The 15950-nt window shown below is 42.3% G+C and overlaps 1 protein-coding gene across 1 annotated transcript in view; it reads right to left on the bottom strand.

Moving 5' to 3' along the window:
- LOC110535568 (cadherin-6) overlaps nt 1-14558 on the bottom strand; it is an 81120-nt gene extending 66562 nt beyond the window's left edge. The window contains exon 1 of the mRNA XM_021620633.2: nt 14416-14558. The gene's annotated coding sequence lies outside the window, so the exon portion shown is untranslated. The remainder of the gene's footprint in view (nt 1-14415) is intronic.
- Between the last annotated feature and the right edge of the window lie 1392 nt (nt 14559-15950).

Genomic DNA, 15950 nt, shown 5'->3' with positions numbered 1-15950 from the left:
GCTTGGACATGGCGTCTTTGAACTTTCTGATACAGAATGCAGTAATGTGTACTGAACCTATGACTGGATAGGGAATTTTGGACCTTATGCTGCTGCTCTTTCTACTGCTACTAAGAGTAGCACACCACAGCTAATAATAACAAGCACAATATAATTAATATAAATGGAATGTTTAATGCAATTTTTCCATTTCAAAGAAATTCCCCGAGCATCTTACATCAAATTCAACTTTGGTATTGTCCTCAGGGCTAACAATAACCCTCATTTCGCATTGCCTTCATTAGATCAAACTCAATTAACGAGGAGTACCCTGCAGCTCCTCCACCATGATAGGGGTTGGTGGACTTTTAGGCTGTGGTGTGTGCGTCTTCGGCAATATGACACACACACTCACACACCTCCCTCCCTCCCTGTCAGGTCCTAGGTCTCTTCCTCTTTGATGGACAGTGGTGTCAGAAAGTAATTGGAGGCCTTTGCAGCCCATACAAATCCGCCTGTCAGTTAAGTGTGTCACGGTGCCATGTTCAGCTGTTTTGGGTCTCAAAGGGTGACCTTTTCACAAAGGGACTGAGGACATGTTCCACCCAATGTACTGAAGGGACTCCAGCCCCTGGCCCCCCGATAGGCCTATACACTGTGGTATTGTTGAATAGTTATTAGTCCATGGTCATTTTGTGACTGTCACTCTCTAGACAGCTTGTATTGTACCGTTCCAACAAGCTTGTATGGTTCCAGTATGCCACATCTGGGATTAGATATAGACCTAGAGTTTAAATAGACTCTTTTTCACAAACCCTTTTATTAGTGTCCACATTATGACGTTCATTCATGATCTAACAGTTGTAGAAACACTTGAAATTGATGAAACACCAAGCTGTTCTGAAATGAAAAAGAGACCAAGGTCCACCTGGTTTGTGGATGTTCAGCTAATTCATAGTATTTGTACTAACTGTAACTTGAGATCATGAATGCGTTCAGACATTGGAGAATAAAAAGAACAAGTGAGATTAAGGGACACTCTGAAGACCTACTGTGCTGAAGCCTATGAAAGCCTCTTGTGAACAAGTTAATGCTTTTCTTCCCCAGTTTAATGTATAGCATGAGAGGACAATGGGGAAAGAAAAATACCATGCAAAATGTGATATGGCATCCAGATATCAGTGTCACAACAGGCAGGGAAGCTATCAACTGCAGGTCAAGAGGGCTAGCTCTCTCTCTCTATCACACACACACACACACACGCACGCACACACGCACGCACGCACACACCGCTTTGCTCTGGGTTATGGCAGGCAGCAGGACAGAAGCACATCCCCTAAAGGCTAATGTACAAGGACAGCCTGTCCCACTGTGAACGCCCACTGGGCCGACGTGTTACAAGTCATATGCAATAACCTGCATCATTACTTCTGAAGACTGTTAGGGTGTGGAAATAACATCCCTCCCCCTCTGCTGCCAACACACAGTATATACACATAAAGACATAGATACATGTACACTTTAAAACAATTATAATAAATGCAACAGTTGGACAATGGATGAAGATACTCCATTGATCCATCAGATATTGACTGCATTATTGCACATAAACATTTTACTGGCACTGACAAATAATGACCGGTGTTCAGGGATTTTGGTGGGAATTCAGGTATTAATTCAGGGCTGCGACCACCAAAAACATGCTCTGTCTTAATCTAGCTGCACTCACCTGCACTGTCTAGACTGCCTCATTAATTGCTGTTGTTGTCACGTACTGTTGCATAATTCAACAAGTGTGACAACAACAGGATACCTTCGGCTTGTACATTGTTGGCTCTAGATTACACCTATCTATACATACTTTACATTGTTCGCGAGATCAGATGTACTGTAATATCACTAAATCTGAGGGTTCATTTTCGGGAGTTGATTTCATTTCAGTGCATCTAATTTGTAAATATTTCAACTGTATTAAAATATTACTTCTTTCAATTCCACAAAAAATATACACCTAAATTATTTTTCTCCTCTTTTGTATGATGTAAGTGTCGAGATAATGTGTTAAATCCCTGACGAAGCTTTAGCTTTCTTATAGATGCAACGGAATGACAATGCATTCCATTGAGCCCATTTCAGCCATTACCAGGCTATATTTGACAGGTCATTACAAACATTTCCGCGGTCATTACATTAACGGGAAAAAATGACAGGCACAAGCAATTGGAGTCGCAGGAGGAAAATAAAAGCAAACAATTCAGCAAGATGTGGATTTTGCACCCCTCAAACACAAGACATAGATGGCTGAAAAAGACAGATCCTCAGGTGTTGCTACGTACACACATCACATTCATAGGCACACACACACTGACAGACAATCAACAATCTATCACACACACACACCTTCCTTGGTGTTAGAGAATCACAGTAGTGTTCCCTGGAGTTGACAGTTATCTGTTGTGCTGACAGAACCATGGCAGGCCCTGCAGGAGTAAGCATGCGTCATTATCACCCCATTCAGCTAGATCCCCCTCTCCTTTCCCACAGTACCTGCTCTAGCCAGTCACACACACACACAAACACACACACACACACACACACACACCCTGTCACCCATTCCTCTTCTATGTATCACAACTAACCACTAATACTCCTCGTCTTCTGCTTGGAACTGTGATCTCTTCTTTTTGCCCCCTTCTTATCCAATAGTCAATTGGATCCCTTCCTTTTCTCCAACACCAGTCAGATCCTCCTGTACAGTACAGTATGTTGAGTCAGACAGACATTGTTGTCTGTGGTCTGGCCTCCACTTGGTCTTCTTCTCAACACTTATTAACTGACTGTCATGTTCTGTTCTGTTCTTCCCTCCAGACACTCTTTAACGTCCTCAGTCCACTTACTGCAGTCTGTGGCTTTGTCCCATATGGTACCCTATTCCTATGGGCTCTGGTCTGGTCAAAAGAAGTGAACTATATTTGGAATAGGGTTCCATTTGGGATGCAGGCTGTACATAGCAGTGGAATTATGCATTGGGGCTGTTCACTGTCAGGAATCCAGACAGAGTGAAGCTGCTGCTGAACCTGTGTTATGATGTGTGTGTGTCAGGGTTTCCATTGGCCGGTAATAGATGGCTTTTGGCCGATTAAAAAAATGAAAAGCCAATAAATAAAACTGGTACCGGCCAATTGTCCAGGAGAAGACAAAAAATCCCATTGCAAAATAATGCCTTTTAGTCTATTCGTTGATGGAAATATATTTGACATGCTTATTGGTCTATAGGTTAATTTGCATAATTTGGTTAATTCAATTGACGCGTGTGTATTTTTGTTAGTAGTTATGTTTGTTACACACGCACAGCATACCGATACAGAGCCTATGAGTGGAAAATCTGTCAGACAGCATGAAAGCTGCTGCTACTGCTTCTCAAACAGCTCATTAGTTGCTGCTGGAGTGAAACATGTTTTTATAAGCCCAATCATTGCATAACAATTCTAAATGCAATTGCTTGTTAAAAACAGTTTTGATGGCCATAATTAAAAATGACTACTATTTTTATTTTTCAGCTAGTACTGTAATTGAAGAGCGCTTCCCATACGCCATTCAAGTGCAGATAGGCAATGGTAGACAGGCTTCAGCGAGTCACACATCACTTTGCAATGAGCTGGAGGCAGTATGCATTTTGAAAACATACTTAATTGTTTGAAGCCTGAATGTTTTACTTCATATTATGAGACATGACTTACCTTGCTTCAAAGTAAAATCTGACTATAGAAACATTGAGGCCATTATTTTATAGACTTCCATATGCCAATGAAACCAGTAGCCTATTTTTTAACATTTTAAAATTTCACCTTTATTTAACCAGGTAGGCAAGTTGAGAACAAGTTCTCATTTACAATTGCGACCTGGCCAAGATAAAGCAAAGCAGTTCGACACATACAACAACACAGAGTTATACATGGAGTAAAAAAAACATACAGTAGAAAAATAAGTCTACATATGATGTGAGCAAATGAGGTGAGATAATGGAGGTAAAGGCAAAAAAAGGCCATGGTGGCGAAGTAAATACAATATAGAAAGTAAAACACTGGAATGGTAGATTTGCAGTGGAAGAATGTGCAAATTAGAAATTAAAATAATGGGGTGCAAAGGAGCAAAAATAAATAATGAAATACAGTAGGGGAAGGGGTAGTTGTTTGGGCTATTTATAGATGGGCTATGTACAGGTGCAGTAATCTGTAAGCTGCTCTGACAGCTGGTGCTTAAAGCTAGTGAGGGAGATAAGGGTTTCCAGTTTCAGAGATTTTTGTAGTTCGTTCCAGTCATTGGCAGCAGAGAACTGGAAGGAGAGGCGACCAAAGGAAGAATTGGTTTTGGGGGTGACCAGAGAGATATACCTGCTGGAGCGCGTGCTACAGGTGGGTGCTGCTATGGTGACCAGCAAGCTGAGATAAGAGGGGATTTTACCTAGCAGGGTATTGTAGATGACCTGGAGCCAGTGGGTTTGGCAACGAGTATGAAGTGAGGGCCAGCCAACGAGATCATACAGGTCGCAGTGGTGGGTAGAATATGGGGCTTTGGTGACAAAACAGATGGCACTGTGATAGACTGCATCCAATTTATTGAGTAGGGTATTGGAGGCTATTTTGTAAATTACATACGGTTGCACAATATTGTTTCTTATCGATGGCGGTTAAGATATCGTTTAGGACCTTGAGCGTGGCTGAGGTGCACTCATGACCAAATCTGAAACCAGATTGCATAGCGGAGAAGGTGTGGGGGGATTCGAAACGGTCGGTAATCTGTTTGTTGACTTGGCTTTCGAAGACCTTAGAAAGGCAGGGTAGGACAGATATAGGTCTGTAGCAGTTTGGGTCAAGAGTGTCCCCACCTTTGAAGAGGGGGATGACCGCAGCTGCTTTCCAATCTCTGGGAATCTCAGACGACATGAAAGAGAGGTTGAACAGGCTAGTAATAGGGGTTGCAACAATTTCAGCAGATAATTTTAGAAAGAAAGGGTCCAGATTGTCTAGCCCGGCTGATTTGTAGGGGACCAGATTTTGCAGCTCTTTCAGAACATCAGCTGACTGGATTTGGGAGAAGGAGAAATGGGGAAGGCTTGGGCGAGTTGCTGTGGGGGGTACAGTGCAGTTGACCGGGGTAGGGGTAGCCAGGTGGAAAGCATGGCCAGCTGTAGAAAAATGCTTATTGGAATTCTCAATTATAGTGGATTTATCGGTGGTGACAGAGTTTCCTATCCTCAGTGCAGTGGGCAGCTGGGAGGAGGTGTTCTTATTCTCCATGGACTTTACAGTGTCCCAGAACTTTTTTGAGTTTGTGTTGCAGGAAGCAAATTTCTGCTTGAAAAGGCTAGCTTTTCTTTCGTGTTCTATTGGTTTTCCATTAGCGAAAGGCACAACCCTAGTCATATTAGCAACCCATGCTAATTTTTGCATCTTTATATCTCCCCTCTTTCTAAATTTATTTTGACAACTGTGTGTTCCCGCTAATTGCATTATGGAATTAACATTTGCGCTTAGCCTATTGCCTTGTGCACATTGCTGCGCTTCTAATGTGAAGAAATAATAGTTTATCAACATTTTAATCTAAATGTACTGATCTGTTGCATCATCCTCATTGCTTTTTAAAGTAGATGTTTTTTATTCTAACATCTTCAGTGCAAATTGGAATTCGGTAAGGAGGACACGTTGCATCCTCGAGTTGCATGTTCTGTTAAGATGAATAACCATAATCTAAATGTGACATCTGTCATTCTGAGCACCTTCGGTGGACACCCTAATCAGGTTACGCACCCAATGCATATGGGTCCAGGACATTATTCTAATGTCTGATCAATGAAAATCCTGCCGGTCCAATGTCCGGCTCCACATTTTCCTATAGGAAACCATGGTGTGTGTGTGTGTCCTGCTGTTCACTCACACTCTTCATCTATCACTCCACACCTTATAGCTCTCAGCGCAGCTAAGACACACAGATCGTACTACTGAGAGAACACACACATATCATATACAAAAGTCCAAAAACACTCCTTTAGCTAAAACCTGCATTGTAAGCTGTATAGTAACTGTATCTAACAGAGTATGGTTTTAGCCATCGTAAATCCCTCTTACCCCAATTCCTACTCTTTCCAAGCCTTTTTCCTCAAGTTAAAAGAGAAAGCAATAGTTAGCTATTGTGTTTGTGGGCTTTCATGGCCATGCCTCAATCATATGACTTCCCAGACTCTGAAATGGTGCCATGGTATACAGGGCTTTGTGGTAAATCACTATCTCTCTCCCCTAGTCAGTGCCCAGTCTGCTGAGCACTATGGCCGGCTGGCTCTCTGCTGCCTCCTGGGTGATTAACATATCTTGTTAAATTGTGCTGAGAAGCGTGTTGAGAACCTTATACCTTTTTGCTTCGTGCAATCTCTGGTGTGTCTGTGTTTCAGAGGGGTATGGTGTGTGTGTGAGTGTGTGTACTAGGGCGGTGTCAACCTTTATCCTATCGTGATTATATGCTCACAAAACATTGTGATATATGATAGTATCGCCTGCTATTGACTGACCAAATTGTTTGGTTAAAAATAGCGCAAAATCGCTGCATGAATCATTATGAAAGATAATGTTGTTGAAACCTTGGACAGAGGCTAAGTGCAGGCAAATATTTTATAATATACTTTTCTGGTGGAGTTTCAGCAGGTTTTTGTGTGTCTGTCTATGTCTGTTTGGTGCCCAGATGATGGAGCAAAGTGACAGTCAACTGATGAGGAACGGCCTGTCTTGCCATAGTGAGTTAGAAATCATTGGCTGGATAGAAGCAAAGCATCTTCAGAACTGGATAATGATTGCTTTATTTGCCTCATTGTCCTCTCTTAATATAGTCATTTTCATAGCCTATCGAAGCCTGAGAGAGAGAGAGAGAGAATTATATTTTCTGCGCAGAGCCAGTCAAGTTCAAATAGGCTGTCAATCATTGTCGATAGATAATTCTATCGTAATATTGCCCTACCCTAGTGTGTACCTGCCTGTGTGTCCGTATCCGTGACGCATGTGTGCATTTCAGTGAGCCTATGCATTCACTGCGAGGGAGTGGGTGGTGATGTCAGTTATGCAAATATGTCCGCTAAACTCTCCAACTCTTGCAGGAGCTGATGGTAAGGCAGTTCCCTTAAATTGCCATTAGCCCTTACTTCCTCAGACAGAGGATGAGAGAGAGGCCCCATCCCAAATGTCACCCCATTCCTTAAATAGTGCACTATTTTGAACAGAGCCCTATGTACCATGGTCAAAAGTAGTGCACTAAATAGAGCGGGTGACATTGGGACACATAGGATCCCCGCTGTTACTGAGTCAGTCCTAAAGCTCTGAAGCTAGCTGTCCTTCAGCTTCTCGGTAATTGGTGAAGCCAGGCAGCGTATTCATATGGAGAGGAAGGGGGAAACGTGTTGGCAGATTGCATTGGCAGCAATTACAGAATCTCCCAACCCAGAGACATGAGCCTACTGATTTAATATCGACTGCCTTTGTACGCCATGTCTGTCTAATGGCTGAGCCTGTACTGTTTCTTCTTTACTACCTAGCTGTCACCATACCCACGTCAGACGGCTACTGTACAACATTAGAGTTACAATGTGTCTCAAAGGTGGAGCAGTGGTTAAGGGCGCTGTACTATCTTGTCTCATCGCTACAACTCCCGTACGGGCTCGGGAGAGACGAAGGTTGAAAGTCATGCATCCTCTGATACACAACCCAACCAAACCCACAGCTGGTGCCACCAGAGACCCTGGGTTCGCGCCCAGGCTCTGTCGTAACCGGCCGCGACCGGGAGGTCCGTGGGGCGACCCACAATTGGCCTAGCGTCGTCTGGGTTAGGGAGGGCTTGGCCGGTAGGGATATCCTTGTCTCATCGCGCACCAGCGACTCCTGTGGCGGGCCGGGCGCAGTGCAAGCTAACCGAGGTTGAAGGTGTACAGTGTTTCCTCCGACACATTGGTGCGGCTGGCTTTGGATGCGCGCTGTGTTAAGAAGCAGTGCGGTTTGGGTGTGTTGTGTATCAGAGGACGCATGACTTTCAACCTTCGTCTCTCCCGAGCCCGTACGGGAGTTGTAGCGATGAGACAAGATAGTAGCTACTAAAAAACTATTGGATACCATGAAATTGGGGAGAAAAAGGGGTAAAAATGTATTTAATTTTAAATCTCCTCATCCTTAGCTCAACACTTCAGCACTTCCAGGAACCACGATAGATGCCTTTTACACACTGTAGTGTAAAGTTACCCTTTCAACAAAATATCGTCCCTTTCATTAGCAGCAAGCACCAGGTTGACCAGTTAAGAACACTGCATATTAATTTCAGAACACTCAAGAGAAAGGAAATGTTCTCAGAACAAAAGCAGTCAAAATTCAAAGAGCAACTTTAATCTCAGCATGAAAGTTCTATTTCCACTCTCACTGTACATGTATGTAATGATATGATATGATATGATATCCAGTTACAATAGATTACAGTTCCAAGTTGTTTCTATGTGTTATTGTTGCTCTTCAAATGCAATAGAAAAACTTGTAGAGCATTTATATTATCCATAATATAATGTCTATTGTATTGATGTGTGTGTGTGTGGGGGGGGGGCATAATTAGGATATTCAGATCGAATGTTAAACATACATCACCATTCATTAACTTTGGTTAGTTCAGTCGTGGCCAAAAGTTTTGAGAATGACACAGATATGAATTTTCACAGAGTCTGCTGCCTCAGTTTGTATGATGGCAATTTGCATATACTCCAGAATGTTATGAAGGGTGATCAGATGAACTGCAAAGTCCCCATTTGCCATGCAAATGAACTGAATCCCCCAAAAACATTTCCACTGCATTTCAGCCCTGCCACAAAAGGACCAGCTACATCATGTCAGTGATTCTCTCGTTAACACAGGTGTGAGTGTTGACGAGGACAAGGCTGGAGATCACTCTTTCATGCTGATTGAGTTTGAAAAACAGACTGGAAGCTTCAAAAGGAGGGTGGTGCTTGGAATCATTGTTCTTCCTCTGTCATCCATGGTTACCTGCAAGGAAACACGTGACGTCATCATTGCTTTGCACAAAAAGGGCTTCACTGGCAAGGATATTGCTGCCAGTAAGATTGCACCTAAATCAACCTTTTATCGGATCATCAAGAACTTCAAGGAGAGCGGTTCAATTGTTGTGAAGAAGGCTTCAGGGCGCCTAAGAAAGTCCAGCAAGCGCCAGGAACGCACAATCGAGAGCATCCTGTCGGACTGTATCACCGCCTGGTGTGGCAACTGCTCCGCCCACAACTGTAAGGCTCTCCAGAGGGTAGTGAGGTCTGCACAACGCATCACCGGGGGCAAACTACCTGCCCTCCAGGACACCTACACCACCCGATGTCACAGGAAGGTCATAAAGATCATCAAGGACAACAACCACCCGAGCCACTGCCTGCTCACCCCGCTATCATCCAGAAGGCGAGGTCAGTACAGGTGCATCAAAGCAGGGACCGAGAGACTGAAAAACAGCTTCTATCTCAAGGCCATCAGACTGTTAAACAGCCACCACTAACATTGAGTGGCTGCTGCCAACATACTGACTCAACTCCAGCCACTTTAATAATGGAAAAATGTATGTACAAAATGTATCACTAGCCACTTTAAACGATGCCACTTAATATAATGTTTACATACCCTACATTACTCATCTCATATGTATATACTGTACTCTATACCATCTACTGCATCTTGCCATCTTTATGTAATACATGTATCACTAGCCACTTTAAACAATGCCACTTTTATATGTTTACATACCCTACATTACTCATCTCAAATGTATATACTGTACTCGATACCATCTACTGCATCTTGCCTACGCCGTTCTGTACCATCACTCATTCATATATTTTTATGTACATATTCTTCATCCCTTTACACTTCTGTGTATAATGTAGTTGTACTGAAATTGTTAGGTTACTCGTTGGTTATCAGTGCATTGTCGGAACTAGAAGCACAAGCATTTCGCTACACTTGTATTAACATCTGCTAACCATGTGTATGTGACAAATAACATTTGATTTGATTATATTTGATTGGTTCCTGGTGGTGCCCCGATCCACTGCGGGATCGGGGCACCACCAGTACAGAGCTTGCTCAGGAATGGCAGCAGGCAGGTGTGAGTGCATCTGCACACACAGTGAGGTGAAGAGTTTTGGAGGATGGCCTGGTGTCAAGAAGGGCAGCAAAGAAGCCACTTCTCTCCAGGAAAAACATCAGGGAGAGACTGATATTCTGCAAAAGGTACAGGGATTCAACTGATGAGGACTGGGGTAAAGTCATTTTCTCTGATGAATCCGCTTTCCGCTTGTTTGGGGCATCCGGAAAAAAGCTTGTCCGGAGAAGACAAGGTGAGCGCTACCATCAGTCCTGTGTCATGCCAACAGTAAAGCATCCTGAGACCATTCATGTGTGGGATAGCTTCTCAGCCAAGGGAGTGAGCTCACTCACAATTTTGCCTAAGAACACAGCCATGAATAAAGAATGGTACCAACACTTCCTCCGAGAGCAACTTCTCCCAACTATCCAGGAACAGTTTGGAGCACCTTGCCATAAGGCAAAAGTGATAACTAAGTGGCTCGGGGAACAAAACATCGATATTTTGGGTCCATGGCCAGGAAACTCCCCAGACCTTAATCCCATTGAGAACTTGTGGTCAATCCTCAAGAGGTGGGTGGACAAACAAAACCCCACAAATTCTGACAAACTCCAAGCATTGATTATGCAAGAATGGGCTGCCATCAGTCAGGATGTGGCCCAGAAGTTAATTGACAGCATGCCAGGGCGGATTGCAGAGGTCTTGAAAAAGAAGGGTCAACACTGCAAATATTGACTCTTTGCATCAACTTCATGTAATTGTAAAAAAAAGCCATTGACACTTATGAAATGTACTTCAGTATTCCATAGTAACATCTGACAAAGATATCTAAAGACACTGAGGCAGCAGACTTTGTGAAAATTAATATTTGTGTCATTCTTAAAACGTTTGGCCACGACTGTACATGTTCATGGCCACCATACACAACAGCTATGAAACTACTGTACATTTATTGCATATTTCAAGAATAGTACAATAGACATGTACAGTCTATTTCTGTCTGGTTGCTTTTCTTTTGTACACGCAATACAGACAATTACCAATTAACAACTGAGAGGTCTGGTGTCGTTGATCTAATCTCACACAGAAAACGCCCCATTTTTTAAAAACGTATTCGAGCAGATTCTACTGTGGCAACAACAGAACCTCCAAAGCAAATGTAAATGGAGACATTTGCCATAACAACAGGCATCAGAGATTATGGAGTTTTTTGCCCTTTTCCTCATGGAGTGTGGTGCTGTCTGTAAATTCCATTAATGCTATTCTTTTGGCAAATTTCCTAAAAACCCTTGTCAGAAAAATTGCCTTTCCGTGGCTTTACTGGTAGCCATCTTTACCTCTCCATCTCCTGTAATTAGGGTAAATGAGACGTGGAACCAGAGTTACTGACCTTCATTGTGTAAAGAACACTGTCCTCCACAAACACTGGGAATAACCAAAAACAGACTTCTCAAATGTATGGGACGTCAGCACTACGTCTTGATTGTTTTGTAGCTGAACACAAGCAGAATAACATTCTGACCATAGCTTCCTGAATGAAGATACACCATTAGCACAGAGTTACCAGGTTGTCATTGTTCTCACATACACTTCAAAATACTTTGTTTTGGTGACGACAGCAGTCATAACCACCTAGTTTCCATGTCTCTTCTGTCCACAAGGGGGCATGTTTTTCACGTGGGCAAAAGACTAAAGGCCATTCTTCTAACACTCTCCAGCGAGACCATACTCCATTTTAGTTAATAATCCCAGGAATGTTCTAACTAACAATTTTCAATCTCTATACCTTTGCTTTCAATACAACCAGAGATAATCACAACATATATGGACCTTGACTAATGCAGAGAAACAATCAAGGTGCCCTGCACACACACACACACACACACACACACACACACACACACACACACACACACACACACACACACACACACACAGAGGAAGAATATGAAATTTGTTTTGTGTCTCTGTGCTGTGAGGAGATTCCCATAGGGATAGTGCGGTGGTAGAGACAGTCAGTGGGCATGGGGATGTGATTTCATTAGGTCCAGATGCTGCTGCTTGAAGGACTGAGCACTTGAAAGGTTCAATATTATTCTGGAGCAGGACACATCAAAATGACGCTGTCCATCTGGAGCGGAGATAATGTAATCAGCATTGGGTCATTGGTCATCAGACAGCCCAGCCATCGGGTTTACCAACATCCTGTGATGTCATCATCATCACACTAACACTCAAGAGACCAGAGAGAGAAAAGACGAGCCGATTGATAAGACAGACAATCAGCTTCACCTCATAACAACATCCAGCCTTTAAAATCGCCCTGATTATGCAAATAACCCGTGGAATATAGAATATATATTATTTTTTTTTGGGGGGGGGGGGAATTGATGAATTGAAATTAATTGATGAAATATTGAATGTCTGTCTGTCTCTGTGATCCAATGTACACCCAAACACACACATACAGCGTACACACACACACACACACACACACACCAAGGGAAACCTATTTGTAGAAGCGTTAAATATTCAGTACCTGCCGTGTTCTCCATATGTCTTTGATCAGACACAGATACTATGCTACTCTCTCATCTTACAACTTCAAACCAGAACGTATGTAAAAACTCAGCTATACAACCTGTTCTGTTGCAAAAGCCTCAGTCTCGCCACACTAGTAAGTTATTTTACACTAGCAAATTTCTGTCATCTGCCTTACACAAACAAAATGGTGATAAGTAATTCTAAAATGCAGATGGGTGAATTATGAAAAACACATCAGCATTAGGCCTATTACCCAACTCCTTGCATGTGTCAATGTAAAATGTTGTTTATTTCCAAAGCCTCCATTATAACTTAGTGCATGATCTGCTTATTGCACATGTCTCTGTTGGTAATTTGTAGAGTGATACTCTTGCAGCATATTCCCTTGGTAGTTAGTCAACTCCCCCTAAGAACTTCTTGGCCTCCTCCAGGCATATCGCTGCAGGCCTTAGGGAGCTAGAGCAATATAACCAGCATGAAGCAATCTGGAGGCTAGAGGAAGGTACAGTAGCCAAGATGTATTTTTATAATACGTTTTTTTGTTTTTGTTTTGAGGAATAGACAGATTCCCAGAATGCAGTGCACGCGACCAGTAGCACTCACCTGAAGCTTCTTAGACCTGAGAATCTATTTTCTATTTTCTAACATGGAATATATGTATATGCTGCATTAGCAAAGGCATAGGCTATGGAGCAACGTTTGTGATATAGGCCAATTTGGCACCAAAACAAACCCAGGAGGAAAACAACCATACTATCCAATGAAATTGCACTAGGTAACTTCACCTAATAATTCGTGCTCAAACAAAATCCTGCAAGCAATTAGAGTGTGAATGCGAAAATGTTAAGGAAATCAATAGCATAGACCTGTACCCGAATTTACCATTTCAAAATGAATACTCCAAAAGCCACACATATAATGAATATGAAAACTTCAGGCAACTCCAGGAGCATATAATCTTGACCTGGCACGTGCGCTATGCTACACCGCGTCACTCAAAGTGCAACTGTACAGACAGAGAATTTTCTATTTTCATCAGCGCATGTAACCTATTCTACAGTAGCCTTTACCTGCATCGATACCCGTAGCTTAACCAGTGGGAAAGTATAAAGAGGAAGGCGAGCATTTCATATAGCACCAATAAACAACGAATAATGCATACAAAAGAAAATGTAAACAATTACATTGTCATACGTTTATCACTCCACATGATGTGTTGACTTGTGGTGCCATCACAGTGCTACCGTACTCTACTGTACATCTGATCTGAAGCAGTCAAATTAATGAACACAAATGTGTCCCACGTTGCAGCTGAGACAGAACATTATCCAACATTGTGGTCTACAATAAATGAAACCCAAAAGTTGACGCAGAGGACAATAGTGGTCAGTGATGTCGAATGCATTGCACATCGAGTGATATTTCAAGCAACTTCCAGTGATGTGTGGCAGGCTAAAGTTAAGTCGCCTATACTGACCCTCATTTATGAATCACCTAGATCAGTATATAGGTCTGTAGTCGGAAGTATTGAACATACAACCGTACCTGGAAATCAATTCATGCGTTCAATAAATACACCAATAACCTCTAGGTCTTAATGGACACTCGACTCGGCAGTTTTCAAACCATCGCCTTCTTTATCGGGAACACCTTTCATTCTGCCAGAAAACACAAAGCGAAATAGCACTGTATATATATTTTTTAAAAAGTTGATTTGATCGCTTCACTCACCTTCCACGGAAGTTATTTTTCTGTTTGAGAAATCCTACGATAGCGAAGTGGCGAGTGCTGAGATGAGGGCGAAGTGTATCCGTTCGTTCACTGCAGCAGTTCCAAAAGCGCTTCAAGGCTGTTCCTCAACTGCGCTTCACTGTTTCGCGCAGGCAGCATCACTTCTCTGTGTGGATGTCCGTAGCTGAAATAAAAGGGACTGGGCCTCCGATTGGCTGCCATTCCCAAGTCCCCGATGCAGGGCAGGGGAGAAATCGGCCGACAGAATATAATGAACAGATTGACGCGCTGAGGAAGCAGGTTTGAAAGAACTAGGGATGTAGGCTAGTTCAACGGAGTGATTGATACATTTATATATTATTCCCAGCGCAATTTGAAAACCGCAGGATGAATGGAAGACGACTAGCACCTTTGTGGTTGCAAATAATAGGCTATAGGCCTAAAGAAATGCCCAAATATATTGACATATATGCCAATGAATAGCCTGTAAGAATATGGTAGGATACTGTTTGTATGCCTTTTTGTAAGTATTCTGAATGTAAACCTTAAAGTGTGGATAATATAGAAAAATGAAAACACTTGACATGTTAAATAAAAAAATTCTACAGTGTGCAAAATACAATAAAACATTTAGTTTGTGGTTTAATTACTAAACTATAGGGAGTACTACATACAACATCACAAACTGTAGGCCTATGTGAGTTGTTCCATCCCAAGGGTTAATGTCGTTATGGCTGCTGTTAGTTGCATGAGTTCAATTTCTAGAACTCCTCCAAGCATCCACTTTGGAACTATCCTCCCAACCAAGCATCAGACCCCTTGCCTAGCACTTCCCCATTCACTGAGCCAGAAGGATTTTTACATTTGACATCATGTCCTATCAAAAGATCAGCCAGTGATGACTGAATGACTGACTGCGGCCCTTGACCAAATCATTGCAACTGAATGGGCTTGGATAGCCTCAGTATTTATTTTGTGAATGTTCAGGACTCATTTTCTCTCACTCACTCACACACACACACACACACACACACACACACACACACACACTGGAATGATCCAGAAACAAAACTAAAATCTATAAGTTAACCTGAAATACATCATAACACCACAAATATCAATGGCACAACTTTGTGAGAGAACACAAAGGAGTCAGGCACCAAAAAGAGCCATATCTGGGATATCATAGTCATTTTAGAGAATATCAGATACACTGTTGCTCTGTGAAATCTCTGGGGAAATAAAACAGCAAATGTTTTGCATCTGGCTGGTGGGAAAACTCTGTGGTATAAATCTTCTCGCTGTCGTAATGGTGCATTTTCTGCATTAATTGTGCCCAAGTTTATGCTTTTTCTGTCACAACGAAATTGTGAATTATACCTATATCTGGTTTCAGTGAATGTCGAAGTAGTTATTTATTGGAGCTAAGAATGAGTTACACTTGAGAGCCCTTTCCTGCAGTCAAATTACCTTGCAGCCTCATGGGGGGAAAGTTAATAATATTATTAATAATTTCATAATTAATAAACATTATT

This window comes from Oncorhynchus mykiss, chromosome 11 (genome assembly GCF_013265735.2).
Source record: "Oncorhynchus mykiss isolate Arlee chromosome 11, USDA_OmykA_1.1, whole genome shotgun sequence".
NCBI classification, from domain to species: Eukaryota; Metazoa; Chordata; class Actinopteri; order Salmoniformes; family Salmonidae; genus Oncorhynchus; species Oncorhynchus mykiss.
The sequence above is the reverse complement of the archived record's forward strand: the minus strand, read 5'-3'. Positions and strand labels throughout refer to the sequence as shown.